Below are 13,449 nucleotides of genomic sequence, written 5' to 3'. Positions count from 1 at the left end.
GCGCGCATAGTTCTAATAGTAAGTACTTATTCTAATAGTAGCCCATATTCTATAGTTTAATAGTAGCCCATAGTTCTAATAGTTCTAATAGTAGCCCATGTTCTTAATAATGTAGCTCATAATAGTTAGCCCATAGTTCTATAGTTCTAATAGTAGCCCATAGTTCTATAGTTCTAATAGTAGCCCATAGTTCTAATAGTGTCTAATAGTAGCCCATAGTTCTAATAGTAGCCATAGTTCTAATAGTAGTCTCCATAGTTATAATAGTAGCCCTAGTTATAATAGTAGCCATAGTTTTTATAATAGTAGCCCGCATAGTTATAATAGTAGCCCAATAGTTCTAATAGTAGCCCATAGTTCTAATAGTAGCATATAGTTCTAATAGTAGCCCATAGTTTCTAACAGTCAGCCCATAGTTCTAACAGTAGCCCATAGTTTATACAGTAGCCCATAGTTATATGTTCTCTAATAGTAGCCCATAGTTCAATGTAGCTAGTTCTATAGTTCTAATAGTAGCCCATAGTTTTAATAGTAGCCCATAGTTCTAATAGTAGCCCATTAGTTCTAATAGTAGCCCATAGTTCTAATAGTAGCCATAGCTTCTAATAGTAGCATAGTTCTAATAGTTAGCCATAGTTCTAATAGTAGCCCATAGTTCTAATAGTAGCCCATAGTTTTATATAGTAGCCCATGTTATAATAGTAGCCCATAGTTAATAGTTCTAATAGTAGCCATAGTTCTAATAGTAGCCCAATAGTTCTAATAGTAGCATATAGTTTTAATAGTAGCCCATAGTTCTAACAGTAGCCATAGTTCTAATAGTTTCTAATTAGTAGCCCATAGTTCTATAGTTCTAATAGTAGCCAATTCTATAGTTCTAATAGTAGCCCATAGTTCCTAATAGTGCCTATAGTTATATAGTTCTAATAGTAGCCATAGTTCTATAGTTCTAATAGTAGCCATAGTTTAATAGTAGCCCAGCTAGTTCTAATAGTAGCCCATAGTTCTAATAGTAAGCCCATAGTTTCTAATAGTAGCCCATAGTTCTAATAGTAGCCCATAGTTCTATAGTAGCCATAGTTCCCTAATAGTAGCCCATAGTTCTAAATAGTAGCCATAGTTCTAATAGTAGCCCTAGTTCTAATAGTAGCCATATTCTATAGTTCTATAGTAGCGCCCTGTTTAATAGTAGCCCACTGTTCTAATAGTAGCCCATAGCTTCCTACAACATCTGAACATAAGAGCAGACAAAGACAAAGTTTGAACAAGCCAGAGCTGGCATGCTGCATAGTACAACCTCGTTATCCTTCACAGAGAACACACACACTTCCACACAGAACAAACCACACAACATGCAGCAGAGATAGAACAGTGATCAACATGTGGTCTTTCTAGTTGACTGGCGTCGCACGTCCATTCCTCTCAGTTAGATCATTCTGACTGCATAGGAGGAGGTGGCAGTGGGGTGTCTAACTGTGGAACACAAACTCCGGGGATTTCTGTCTTCATCCTTTGGGTAAAGGGAGGTGTTCCAGAGTTTTAATGAGTTCCAAATGTGGTAATTGAGCACACAGCGAGAGAGAGAGAGAGAGAGCGTGAGAGAGCGAGACACAGAGAGAGAGTGAGAGACACAGAGAGAGAGAGACACGGTGAGAGAGAGACACAAAGACACAGAGTGAGAGAGTGAGAGAGTGAGAGAGTGAGAGAGTGAGAGAGAGTGAGAGACACACAGAGACACACAGAGACACACAGAGACACACAGAGACAGAGAGAGGGTAATACCTCTATAAGCTCCTGCCTTATTCTCAGTCCCCTTCCTTCTCATTGAGGATCTGACATGTACATGCAGTTTTTAGAGACAAATTACTCTCTTGTATTGTGCCGTTTAGCCTGCAGATGAACATTCTGCATTGTAGGTAATCATGAAGACAATATATTATCAGTAAAGGCTCTTTGCAAACGGCTAGCGCGCCACAAGGCTAGGCGCCACAAGGCTAGAGAGCCACAAGGCAGACCAGCAGCTAGAGAGCAACTAGAACAGTGTGATGTTGTCTTTTTACTCTCGTCTCTCTCACCCTCCACCCCCAGGCTAACCACCCTCAGAGAGCCACACTCAGAAAAGCCACACCTCAGAGAAGCCACACCTCAGAGAAGCCACACCTCAGAGAAGCCACACTCAGAGAAGCCACACCTCAGAGAAGCCACACCTCAGAGAAGCCAACCTCAGAAGCACCTCAGCACCTACCTCAGAAGCAACCTAGGAGCCACACCTCAAGAGAAGCCACACCTCAGAGGCCAACCTCAGAGAAGCACCCTCAGAGAAGCACACTCAGAGAAGCACACTCAGAGAAGCCACACCTCAGAGAGCACACCTCAGAGAAGGCCACACCCAGAAAGCCACACCTCAGAAAGCCACACCTCAGAAAAGCCACACTAGAAAGCCACACCTCAGAAAAGCAACACCTCAGAGAGCACACCTCAGAGAGCGCAACACCTCAGAAAAGCACACACCTAGAAAGCACACTCAGAAAAGCCACACTCAGAGAAGCCACACCTCAGGAAGCCACTCAGAGAAGCACACTCAGAAGACACCTCAGAAAGCACACTCAGAAAGCACACCTCAGAACAAGCACACCTCAGAAGCCACACCAGAGACAGCCACACCTCAAGAAAGCCACACCTCAGAAAGCCACACATCAGAAAAGCCACACTCAAAAACCACACTCAGAAAAGCCAACACCTCAGAAAACCACACTCAGAAAAGCCACACGACATCAGCGTTACCATGCCAACAGATAGGGCCTGACACCAGTGCACGCAGACAACACAGCTAACAGATAGGCCCGACACAACACAACACAGCTAACAGATAGGGCCGAGACACACACACACACACACACACACACACACACACACACACACACACACACACACACACACACACACACACACACACACACACACACACAACACACACACACACACACACACACACACACAACAACACACACACCACAAACACACACAACGGCGACACAGATAAGTAGATGGGTCTTCTATAGGGTCAGATTGGATGAAACGTCATATACTGATGACAAGCACTTCCTGGAATAAGGAGGCTGCTGGTATACGGACCAATGATCATGCAAAACAACTCCTACAGTGAATGGATTTATACAGTAGTCTACAGTTGAATTTCTAACAACTCTAAAGCTGATGGATTATAAGTAGTCTACAGGAACTTTCAAAAACAATCCTACAGTGATGGATTCTACAGTAGATCTACAGTTGAACTTCAAAACACTCTTACAGTGATGGATTATACAGTAGTCTCAGCTGAACTTCTTCTATTCGTCACATTAGGCCAACTAAGATGCTAATATATAGCAATTATTCAATTGGAGGAGAGGTTTCAAAGCGTGTGTGACCCTCTCTCCATTCTGGCTCGTTAACGTTTGTTAACGGTCTCAGATCAACAGGAAACAGGAAGACCCGGAGATCCATAAAATTAAAAGGAAAATGAATAATGGCTGGAGCTGAATAGGTCTAAAAAGGTATCTGGCGTTAAACTCGGACAGCAAACAGGCCTTCCCTCCACAGTTCATCCCGGTGTTTAAGACCAGGTACACAGGGTTACATTGCATGTTAGTCATTTAGCAGACTTCTCTTATCAGGCCACTACAGTAGTGAATCATTAGCAGACTCTCTTATCCAGTGCACTAACAGTAGTGATCATTTAGCAGACTCTTCTTATCCAGAGCCATAACAGTATGAATCATTTAGCAGACGCTCTTATTTTAATTGTATTTCTTTATTTAACCTTTGTTTAACTAGGAAAGTCAGTTAAGACAAATTCTTATTTACAATGACGGCTAGGAACAGTGGGTTAACTGCCTTGTTCAGGGGCAGAACGCAGATTTTTACTTGTCAGCTCGGGGATTAGATCTAGCAACTTTCGGTTACTGGCCCAACATTCTAACCACTAGGCTACCAGCCGCTCCAGAGCCATTACAGTGAGTACTTTCACACTATTTTCTCTCCGTGCTGGTCGCTGTGGGAATCGAACCACAACCTTTGGTGTTGCAAGCACCAAGCTCTACAAATTTTTGCATCCATTTCTAATCTTGAGATTTTTTGTTGTATTTTGATTCATTAATATTAGTTTTAATAAAAGTTATTAATATTTATGAAAAAATCTATGAAAGTCTATTTTCATTAGTTTATCATAGTAAATTCATGAATTGTAACACTTTAATGGATACACTAATTTCATAGAGAATGTTACAAAAACTGAACTATGTATTCGTGACTCTTACTTTGAAGAGATAGATGTTGATCGGGTCCAATAGGTGTTTTGGTAAAAGTCTAAATTCTGTTTACTCGTCTTTAACTGCCATTTCCCGAAGTCACAATCTGCTATGTATAAGTCCAGTTGTCTTACAAAATGAAAAAAAATATTTAGACTGACTTCATCCAGTATCCGGAATGAGATATCAGCTATTTGCATGTTTAATAAACAAATATTAGATAGGCTTAGGTGAAACTTAGTAAACACTATGATGTAAACAGATGATTTTCTGTTCAATGTCTCCATGTATTTGAACAGCATGAATAGGATATGCTTTAGACGGCATTGCAAATCAGGCAGCAACATCAAACTGCTTCCTGACTATCTCAGTCCACAGCCCCATGACTGAAATAGGCCTGCAGTCTAACTAACTGTCTGCCTGAAACAGCTGCAAGCTACTAACTGGTCTGCTTGAACAGCCCTGCAGTCTAACTAACTGGGGTCTTGCTGAAACAGCCTGCCGTCTAACTACTGGTCTGCCTGAAACAGCCTGCAGCTAACTAACTGGTCTGCCTGAAACAGCCTGCAGTCTAACTACTGGTCTGCCTGAAACAGCTGCGTATAAGTAACTGGTCTGCCTGAAACAGCCTAACTAACTGGTTTGCCTGAAACGGCCTGCAGTAACATACTCTGGTCTTGCCTGAAACAGCCTGCAGTCTAACTAACTGGTCTGCTGAAACAGCCTGCAGCTAATAATGGTCTGCTGAAACGCGCTGCAGACTAACTAAACTGGTCTGCCTGAAAAGCTGCAGTCTACTAACTGGTTGCTGAAACAGCCTGCAGTCTAACTAACTGGTCTGCTGAACAGCTGCAGTCTAACTAATCGGTCTGCCTGAAACAGCCTGCAGTCTAACTACTGGTCTGCTGAACAGCTGCAGTGTAACTAACTGGTCTGCCTGAACAGCCTGCAGGCTCTGGTGTGATGAGCTAACTAACGGTCTGCCTGAAAAGCCTGCAGTCTAAACTAACTGGTCGTGCTGAACAGCTGCAGTCTAACTACTTGGTCTGCTGAACAGCCTGCAGTCAACTAACTGGTCTGGCCTGAAACAGCCTGGCAGTGTAACTACCTGGTCTGGCCTGAAACAGCCTGCCGTTCTAATAACTGTTGCTGCAACAGCCTGCAGACTAACTAACTGGTCTGTCCTGAAACAGCCTGGCAGCACTTAACTGGCTGGTCTGCCTTTGTTTCACTTTCTACTATGTTGAATGTTTATAGGACCTGTTAGATCCTGTCCTGTTAGAGACCCTGGTTAGAGACCCTGTCTAGAACGATGTCTTGTCTGAGAGACCTGTCTGGCTAGAGACCTGTCTAGAGACCTATCCGTCTAGAGCCTGGTTAGAGACCTGTCTTAGAGAACTGTCCTGTCTAGAGACCCTGCTAGAGACCCCGTCCTGTCTGGAGACCCTGTCCTGTCTAGAGGACCTGTCCTGTCTAGAGACCTGTCTGTCTAAGACCCTGGTTAGAGATCTGTTCTGTCTAGAGACTGGTTAGAGACCCTGCCTGCTAGAGACCCTGTCCTGGTTAGAGACCCTGGTTGAGACCTGCCCTGCTAGAGACCCTGCCTGTCTAGATACCTGTCCTGTCTAGAGACCTGTCCTGTCTAGAGACCTGTTCCCTGTCTGAGACCTGGTTAGAGACCCTGTCTGTCTAGAGACCCTGTTAGAGCCCTGTTCTGTCTAGAGACTGGTTAGAGCTCTGTCCTGTTAGAGACCTGTCCTGGTTAGAGACCCTGTTCTGTTAGAGACCCTGTCCTGGTTAGAGACCTGGCTAGAGACCCTGTCCTGTCTAGAGACCCTGTCCTGGTTAGAGGACCCTGTTTAGAGACCCTGTCTGTCTAGAGACCCTGTCTGGTTAGAGACCTGGTTAGAGACCCGCCTGTCTGAGGACTGGTCCTGTCTAGAGACCCTGTCCTAGAGACCTGGCATGGTCTAGAGACCCTGGCATGTTAGAGACCTGGTTAGAGAACCTGTCCTGTCTAGAGACTGCCATGCCTAGAGACCTGTCTGTCTAGAGACATGTCCTGTCTAGAGACTGTCTGTCTAGAGACCCTGGTTAGAGACCTGTTCTGTCTAGAGACCCTCTGGTTAGGACCTGTTCTGTCGAGAATCCCTCTAGAGACCTGCTGCATGCCTAGAGACCCTGTCGTGTCTAGAGAACCTGTCTGGTTAGAGACCCTGTCTGGTTAGAGACCCTGGTTAGAGACTGTTTCTGTCTAGAGACCTGGTTAGAGACCCTGTTCTGTCGAGAGACCCTGTCTAAATGCAGACCTGCATGCTAGAGACCTGTCCTGTTGAGACCTGTCCTGGGTTAGGACCCGCTCAGTTCTGTGTCTAGAGACCCTGTTCTGGCCTAGAGACCTCCCGCTAGCCCTGCCCTGCCTAGAGGCCCTACCTGGCCCGTGCCTTAAGGCCTGCCGTTCTAATAGTAGCCCACTGTTCTAATAGTAGCCCACTGTTCTAATAGTAGCCCATAGTTCCTACAACATCTGAAAACATAAGAGCAGACAAAGACAAAGTTTGAACAAGCCAGAGCTGGCATGCTGCATAGTAACACCTCGTTATCCTTCACAGAGAACACACACACTTCCCACACAGAACAAACACACACACAATGCAGCAGAGATAGAACAGTGATCAACATGTGGTCTTTCTAGTTGACTGGCGTCCAGACGTCCATTCCCTCTCAGTTAGATCATTCTGACTGCAATAGGAGGAGGTGGCAGTGGGGTGTCTAACTGTGGAACACAAACCTCCGGGGATTTCTGTCTTCATCCTTTGGGTAAAGGGAGGTGTTCCAGAGTTTTAATGAGTTCCAAATGTGGTAATTGAGCACACAGCGAGAGAGAGAGAGAGAGCGAGACACAGAGAGAGAGTGAGAGACACAGAGAGAGAGAGACACGGTGAGAGAGAGACACAAAGACACAGAGTGAGAGAGTGAGAGAGTGAGAGAGTGAGAGAGTGAGAGAGTGAGAGAGTGAGAGAGTGAGAGACACACAGAGACACACAGAGACACACAGAGACACACAGAGACAGAGAGAGGGTAATACCCTCTATAAGCTCCTGCCTTATTCTCAGTCCCCTTCCCCTCTCTCATTGAGGATCTGACATGTACATGCAGTTTTTAGAGACAAATTACTCTTACTCTCTTGTATTGTGCCGTTTAGCCTGCAGATGAACATTCTGCATTGTAGGTAATCATGAAGGACAATATGATTATCAGTAAAAGGCTCTTTGCAAACGGCTAGCGCGCCACAAGGCTAGCGCGCCACAAGGCTAGAGAGCCACAAGGCTAGAGAGCCACAAGGCTAGAGAGCCACAAGCAAGGCTAGATAAACAGTGTGATGTGTCTTTTTACTCTCGTCTCCTCTCACCCTCCACCCCCAGGCTAACCACCCTCAGAGAAGCCACACCTCAGAAAAGCCACACCTCAGAGAAGCCACACCTCAGAGAAGCCACACCTCAGAGAAGCCACACCTCAGAGAAGCCACACCTCAGAGAAGCCACACCTCAGAGAAGCCACACCTCAGCTGGTTACCCTATGCCAACAGATAGGGCCTGACACGCAAGTGCACGCGCACATACGCACAGCTAACAGATAGGGCCCGACACACACACACAGCTTAACAGATAGGGCTGCCGCAAGTACACATTACACAGCTAAACAGATCAGGGCCTACGACCACACACAGCTAACAGATAGGGCCGACAACACACACAGCTAACAGATAGGGCCCGACACACACACACAGCTAACAGATAGGGCCCGACACCCACACACACCAGCTAACAGATAGGGCCGACACACACAGACAAAGGCGTCAATACAGCTAAGACTAGGGCCCGACACACACACACAGCTAACAGATAGGCCCGACAACACACACCAGCTAACAGATGGGCCCGACACACACACACAGCTAACAGATAGGGCCCGACACCACACACAGCTAACAGATAGGGCCGCCACAACACACACATACAGCTAACAGATAGGGCCCGAGCACACACACACAGCTAACAGATAGGGCCGCGACCACCACAACACACAGCTAACAGATAGGGCCCACACACACACACACCGCTAACAGATAGGGCCCGACACATCACACACGCTAGATAGGGCGACACACACCAGCTAACAGATAGGGCCCGACACACACACACACAGCTAACAGATAGGGCCGACACACACACACAAGCTAACAGATAGGGCCCGAACACACACACACACACACAACTCACACACACACACACACCACACACACCACACACACACACACACAACACACACACACACACACACACACACAACAACACACACACACACACAACACACCACACACACACACACACACACACACCACACAACACCACACACACACGGCCTGACACAGATAAGTAGATGGGTCTTCTATAGGGTCAGATTGGATGAAACGTCATATACTGATGACAAGCACTTCCTGGAATAAGGAGGCTGCTGGTATACGGACCAATGATCATGCAAAACAACTCCTACAGTGATGGATTATAAACAGTAGTCTACAGTTGAACTTCAAAACAACTCCTAAGGGATGGATTATACAGTAGTCTACAGCGAACTTCAAACAACTCTACGTGATGGATTATACAGTAGTCTACAGCGAACTTCAAAACACTCCTACAGTGATGATTATACAGTAGTCTACAAGTGAACTTCTAAACACCCTACATGATGATTATACAGATCAGTATAGCAACTTCAAAACAACTCCTACAGTGATGATTCTACATAGTTAGTTGAACTTCTAACAACTCTACATGATGCAATTATCAGTAGTCTACAGCTGAACTCTTCCTTCGTACATAGGCAACTAAAGATGCTAATAATAGCAATTATTCAATTAGGAGGAGAAGTTTCAAAGCGTGTGTGACCCACTCTCCATTCTGGCCTCGTTAACGTTTGTTAACGGTCTCCAGATCAACAGGAAAACAGGAAGACCGGGAGAATCATACAAATTAAAAGGGAATAATGAATAATGGCTGGAGCTGAATAGGCTACAAAAAGGTATCTGCGCGTTAAACTCGGACAGCAAACAGGCCTTCCCTCCACAGTTCATCCCCGGTGTTTAAGACCAGGTACCACAGGGTTACATTGCATGTTAGTCATTTAGCAGACTCTCTTATCCAGGGCCACTAACAGTAGTGAATCATTTAGCAGACTCTCTTATCCAGTGCCACTAACAGTAGTGAATCATTTAGCAGACTCTCTTATCCAGAGCCACTAACAGTAGTGAATCATTTAGCAGACGCTCTTATTTTAATTGTATTTCTTTATTTAACCTTTGTTTAACTAGGAAAGTCAGTTAAGAACAAATTCTTATTTACAATGACGGCCTAGGAACAGTGGGTTAACTGCCTTGTTCAGGGGCAGAACGACATATCCATATCCTTGTCAGCTCGGGGATTAGATCTAGCAACCTTTCGGTTACTGGCCCAACACTCTAACCACTAGGCTACCAGCCGCTCCAGAGCCACTTACAGTGAGTACATTTTCACACTATTTTTCTCCGTGCTGGTCGCTGTGGGAATCGAACCCACAACCTTGGTGTTGCAAGCACCAAGCTCTACAAACATTTTTGCATCCATTTCTAAATCTTGAGGTTTTTTTGTATTTTGATCCATTAATATTAGTATTAATAATAAAAGTTATTAATATTTTATGAAAAAATCTATGAAAGTCTATTTTCATTAGTTTATCATAGTACAATTCATGAATTGTAACCACTTTAAAATGGACATACARCTAATTTCATAGAGAATGTTACAAACTGAACTCTATGTATCTCGTGACTTACTTTGAAGAGATAGATGTTGATCGGGTCCAAATAGGTGTTTGGTAAAAGTCTAAATTCAGTTTACTCGTCTTTAACTGCCATTTCCCGAAAGTCACAATCTGCTATGTATAAGTCCAGTGTCTTAACAAAATGAAACCAAAATATTTAGRCTGACTTCATCCAGTRTCCGGAATGAGATATCAGCTAATTTGCATGTTTAATAAACAATATATCAGATAGGCCTTAAGGTGAAACTTAGTAAACACTATGATGTAACACAGATGATTTTCTGTTCAATGTCTCCATGTATTTGAACCAGCATGAATAGGATATGCTTTACACGGCATTGCAAATCAGGCAGCAACATCAAACTGCTTCCTGAACTATGCTCAGTCACAGCCCCATGACTGAAATAGCCTGCAGTCTAACTAACTGGTCTGCCTGAAACAGCCTGCAAGCTAACTAACTGGTCTGCCTGAAACAGCCTGCAGTCTAACTAACTGGTCTGCCGAACAAGCCCCCTGCAGTCTAACTAACTGGTCTGCTTGAACAGCCTGCAAGCTAACTAACTGGTCTGCCTGAAACAGCCTGCAGTCTAACTAACTGGTCTGCTGAAACAGCCTGCAGTACTAACTAACTGGTCTGCCTGAAACAGCCTAACTAACTGGTGCTGCCTGAAACAGCCTGCAGGCTAACTAACTGGTCTGCCTGAAACAGCCTGCAGTCTAACTAATCTGGTCTGCCTGAAAACAGCCTGCAAGCTAACTAACTGGTCTGCCTGAAACGCCTGAGACTAACTAACTGGTCTGCTGAAACAGCCTGCAGTCTAACTAACTGGTCTGCCTGAAACAGCCTGCAGTCTAACTAACTGGTCTGCCTGAAACAGCCTGCAGTCTAACTATGGTCTGCCTGAACAGCCTGCAGTCTAACTAACTGGTTGCCTGAAAACAGCCTGCAGTCTAACTAACTGGTCTGCCTGAAACAGCCTGCAGGCTAACTAACTGGTGCCTGAAACAGCCTGCAGTTAACTAACGTGGTCTGCCTGAAACAGCCTGCAGTCTAACTAACTGGTCTGCCTGAAACAGCCTGCAGTCTAACTAACTGGTCTGCCTGAAACAGCCTGCAGTCTAACTAACTGGTCTGCCTGAAACAGCCTGCAGTCTAACTAACTGGTCTCCTGAAACAGCCTGCAGACTAACTAACTGGTCTGCTGCAACAGCCTGCAGACTAACTGACTGGTCTGCCCTTTGTTCACTTTCATCTTCTGACATGTTTATTAGAGACCCTGTCTAGAGACCCTGTCCTGTCTAGAGACCCTGGTTAGAGACCCTGTCTAGAGACCTGTCTTGTTAGAGACCCTGTCCTGGCTAGAGACCCTGTCTAGAGACCCTATCCGTCTAGAGACCTGGTTAGAGACCTGTCTAGAGAACCTGTCTGTCTAGAGACCCTGCCTAGAGACCCGTCCTGTTCTGGAGACCCTGTCCTGTCTAGAGACCCTGTCCTGTCTAGAGACCCTGTCCTGTCTAGAGACCTGGTTAGAGACTCTGTTCTGTCTAGAGACCCTGGTTAGAGACCCTGCCCTGCCTAGAGACCCTGTCCTGGTTAGAGACCCTGGTTAGAGACCCTGCCCTGCCTAGAGACCTGCCCTGTCTAGATACCCTGTCCTGTCTAGAGACCCTGTCCTGTCTAGAGACCCTGTCCTGTCTAGAGACCTGGTTAGAGACCTGTCCTGTCTACGAGACCTGGTTAGAGACCCTGTTCTGTCTAGAGACCCTGGTTAAGACTCTGTCCTGGTTAGAGACCCTGTCCTGGTTAGAGACCCTGTTCTGGTTAGAGACCCTGTCCTGGTTAGAGACCCTGGCTAGAGACCCTGTCCTGTCTAGAGACCCTGTCCTGGTTAGAGACCCTGTTTAGAGACCCTGTCCTGTCTAGAGACCCTGTCCTGAGTAGAGACCCTGGTTAGAGACCCTGTCTAGAGAACTGGTCCTGTCTAGAGACCCTGTCTAGAGACCCTGGCATGTCTAGAGACCCTGGCAATGTCTAGAGACCCTGGTTAGAGACCCTGTCCTGTCTAGAGACCCTGCCATGCCTAGAGACCCTGTTCCTGTCTAGAGACCAATGTCCTGTCTAGAGACCCTGTCCTGTCTAGAGACCCTGGTTAGAGACCCTGTTCTGTCTAGAGACCCTGGTTAGAGACCTGTTCTGTCGAGAGACCCTGTCTAGAGACCCTGCCATGCCTAGAGACCCTGTCCTGTCTAGAGACCCTGTCCTGGTTAGAGACCCTGTCCTGGTTTAGAGACCTGGTTAGAGACCCTGTTCTGTCTAGAGACCCCTGGTTAGAGACCTGTTCTGTCGAGAGACCCTGTCTAGAGACCTCTGCCATGCCTAGAGACCTGTCCTGTCTAGAGACCCTGTCCTGGTTAGAGACCCTGTTCTGTCTAGAGACCTGTTTCTGCCTAGAGACCCTGCCCTGCCTAGAGACCCTGCCCTGCCTAGAGCCCTGCCCTGCCTAGAGGCCCTGTCCTGGTTAGAGACCCTGTTCTGGTTAGAGACCCTGGTTAGAGACCCTGTCTAGAGAACTGGTCCTGTCTAGAGACCTGTCTAGAGACCTGGCATGTCTAGAGACCCTGGTTAGAGACCCTGTCTGTCTAGAGACCGGGTTAGACCACCGGCCACATCAAGGGCTCTCCATAGAGGTCAATAATAATAATACATTAATTTAGCAGATACTTTTATCCAAAGCAACTTACAACAGTGAGTGCATACATGTTCTTATGGGTGGCCCCAGCGGGAATCAAACCACAATCCTTACCCAACATGTTGGTGAGCCCACAGGGCCAGGTCTTCCTTAATGGCAGAAGGCTGGCTTCATGGCGGCTGGTCAGCCATTGGTTGTACTGCTCCAGTCCGTCAGGCCTGGGCCAATTACCTGCTTGGGATTCAGAGGCTGCACATCGTGGTTACCTCCACGTCACTGGCCTATAGAAGAGGCGGAGAGGGGTCAAAGACTGAGACAAGACAGACCTGCTCTCTCTAACTGTCTCCTGATTCTTATTCTTTCTATCCATCCTTCCGCTGCACATATATCCTTTTCCATCCTCCTCTACCGGTCCCCGGGCCATCCTCCTCTACCGGTCCCCGGGCCATCCTCCTCTACCGGTCCCCGGGCCATCCTCCTCTACCGGTCCCTGGGCCATCCTCCTCTACCGGTCCCCGGGCCATCCTCCTCTACCGGTCCCCGGGCCATCCTCCTCTACCGGTCCCCAGGCCATCCTCCTATACCGGTCC

The 13,449-nt window shown here is 46.4% G+C and overlaps 1 pseudogene; it reads right to left on the bottom strand.

The window, feature by feature from the left end:
• Nucleotides 1-13,229, bottom strand: part of LOC112068461 (growth arrest-specific protein 2-like) — a 46,245-nt pseudogene extending 33,016 nt beyond the window's left edge.
• Between the last annotated feature and the right edge of the window lie 220 nt (nt 13,230-13,449).

The sequence above is a fragment of the Salvelinus sp. IW2-2015 genome, unplaced genomic scaffold (assembly GCF_002910315.2).
Source record: "Salvelinus sp. IW2-2015 unplaced genomic scaffold, ASM291031v2 Un_scaffold537, whole genome shotgun sequence".
NCBI lineage: Eukaryota > Metazoa > Chordata > Actinopteri > Salmoniformes > Salmonidae > Salvelinus > Salvelinus sp. IW2-2015.
Note: the sequence above shows the minus strand (reverse complement) of the source record. Positions and strands in the feature narration are given on the sequence as shown.